This window comes from Nannospalax galili, unplaced genomic scaffold, assembly GCF_000622305.1.
Source record: "Nannospalax galili isolate Female #2095 unplaced genomic scaffold, S.galili_v1.0 scaffold668, whole genome shotgun sequence".
NCBI classification, from domain to species: Eukaryota; Metazoa; Chordata; class Mammalia; order Rodentia; family Spalacidae; genus Nannospalax; species Nannospalax galili.
This window is the reverse complement of record NW_008358090.1, coordinates 1-2,959: the sequence shown is the minus strand read 5'-3', so window position 1 is coordinate 2,959 and position 2,959 is coordinate 1.

Below are 2,959 nucleotides of genomic sequence, written 5' to 3'. Positions count from 1 at the left end.
GAATGTTTATTTGTTGATGATATTGTGTCTCATGGTTATTAAAAAATACAAAGTTAAAAGATATTAAAAAGATATAGAAATAGAGATATTTTACTAAGAAGAATTTATGAATAAAGATTATGATGGCTAGATATTTCCAGAATTAACAAAAAAAAATGAGAAAGCCTAAGCAAGTAATAAAGGTCTGTGTAGGTTTATTATGATTTATCAATGATGAAACAGGGATAATATACAGACATTCTTGAGGGCATAAGTCAGTCAATTAGTTTAAGGATGTCTAGTAAAGGTTTATTTAAGAATATTGCCCAAGCTTTATCTGCATAACAATGACTACTGAAATATGTCTTTTATGTTTCTCTCTATTATGCAAATGTTACTTTTGGCACTTTCTTTTACCCGTAACAAGAATGATTTGACTCAAGAAAAACTAGGTCTACCTCCTTGAACCAGATGTATGCAATCTAGAAGAAAATAATTTCTGTGAAGCTTGGTCTGAATTCTTATGTTTATTTCCCGACGATGGGTATGTGATATAATGCCTCCCTTCCTTCCAAAAACTGTAAATCAGGATATAGAAAACTAAAAGGAGACTGCTTCTGTTTATAATAGAACAGCCTTCATTTGAGACAGACTTAAGAAATTCTTGTTTTAAGGTCCCTTTCCTGGGTTGTGCCTAGTTAACCTGTGATGGTAAATCTCTTCTAGTCAATGTTTATTGAGAAAGTTTGGGTTTTGTTCAAACTTTATCTATAGATTACACAGTAATTAAAAGTACCAGGCTGGTGCAACTGACCTTCTTGGATGGTTAATTACCATACTTAAAGGCCCATTCTAGTCTGGACAAAGGGACTTAAGGGACACTTTTGTTCCTTGCCCTGGAAGGTCAACAGTCCCAGGGGACTATGGGAATCTCTTGATATGTCCTGTAACTGTGATGAGTCACCTGTCCTCTTGTTCATGGAGGTCATGGAGACCCCACCAAAGGGACTCAAATCAGTGTCCAGTCGGCAAAGAGGAGGGTCAGTACAGAGGAAACATTTCCTCCATGCTTCCAAGCGAAGCCCAGGTCAAGCAGGACCTCTTGACTTATCTTCATGTAGATGGAACTGGTAAAAGAAAGCCTAAGGAGCCAGGGGCTCCCTGCCAAGCCCACAACACCCCTGAGGACCAGATCCTCAACCAACTTTAAAGTAAAAGTAAAATGGTTTCTTTGGGCCAACTATATGGTCTTAAACACCCAAAAGGAAAGTATAACCAAAAATTAAAATAATAAGTATATTTCTTTAAGAGTCCAAAGGATTGTATTTCCTAGACATTAGACTTACAATTATTTCTCAGTAATGATTTTGTTCTTAACAGGAAAATACTGCTCAGGTATAAGACTTCAAATCTTGGTCTCCAATACTATAGTGCCCACCTACAGCTGCTATTGTTCTAAAATGATGACTAAGTTTATTTTACTTTCTATCTACTGATTCTAGCCACTCCAACAGCTATCAAAGTACCTGAAAACAAATCCTAAGTTCATTGTTCTCAATTCCAGTTTTGCCAGCTCAAAGAAAAAAAAAACAAAAAAAAACAAACAGTAGATCAGTAGATGGATGCTTTTTGAAAGCCCTCATCAGAAAATTCCAATGGACTTTAAGTGTTTCTTCTGGTTCCCTGTCTAGAACTTGTAATGCTAATTATTCTTCTTGCCTTTACTTCTCCTTCATTTCTCAATTTGAGAGTTTTTTAAATAGGCCCACTGAAGGGGTACCCCAATTGCCACACTCTACGTCCCTGTTCAGCATGGAAGAAGCCAGAGTGGTCTGAGTCCCAAGTCCCCATGGGCAAATTGGCTTACTTCTTCAAAAATAATAAAATAAGGAAAAAAATCCTTGCTCTCCTAGAAGCTACTAAATGAGATTGTACCTTGATTTGGCATCCCTATTGGTCTGGGGTCTGACAACGGCCCAGCTTTCATATCCTGTGTATCTAAAACCTTAGCTTCTATCCTCCAGACTGGAAATTACATTGTGTATCTCACCCCAGAGTGCAGAACAGATGGAAAGGATAAATAGAAATATTAAGGAAACTTTGACTAAGTTAATAACAGAGACTGATGGTAACTGGTAAGTAAGGAAGAGTATAAGTACTCTTCCTTTTGCCCTTTACAGGGCTTATACTGAACTCAGTATTGTATAACTGTATTATTTCAACAGCGAACCTAAAACTTTTATAGCCACTTTTAAAAGAGATGTATCTTTGCTCTGGAAACTGTTATTGGCCATATGTTAAAGCTATAATGAAATGCTTTAAAAAAAAACAACCAGATGTACTCCTTATTTAAAAGGAATTATTCCCTTTGGGATCTTGTTTGGGTAACCTCCACCCTTGCTTCCCGCTTAGGGGAGGAAAACCTGGCGGAAATATCTAATTACAGCCTTTTACAGTCATTGCAGGCTCTACAAAATGCTCTGAGCCAGGTACATGGACTAGTGCAGGAGGCTCATGAGCCCAGTCATCCCTCACTGACCACTGAACAGACAGATCTGGAACCTGGTGATTGGATTTGAGTCCACAGACATCAAGCACCTAACCTTGAACCCAAGTGGGCTGGTCTGTACCTAATCATCTTGCTGACTCCGACTGCTGTTAAGGTTGCTGGACATGCCCACTGGATTCACCGTTCCTAAGTTAAGAGAACCCACCTGGACCACATTCCTCAAACATGGACAGTAAAAAAAACAGACAGTCCCCTCAAGGTCAGACTGGTGAAAGAATCTTAATTCTTATGTTCTCCTTCTGTATAATAAAACTGTAACTGGGTAGAGCAACCAAAACCAATCCCCTCTAAATGGATAGTCAGGAGAACTTCAGATGGAAAAAACCTAGCCACCAATACAACCACCAGTTACACCCCTACCCTCCAGTTTGACATCTGTGACATATTCAAACTTGAGATGATATATGCTGT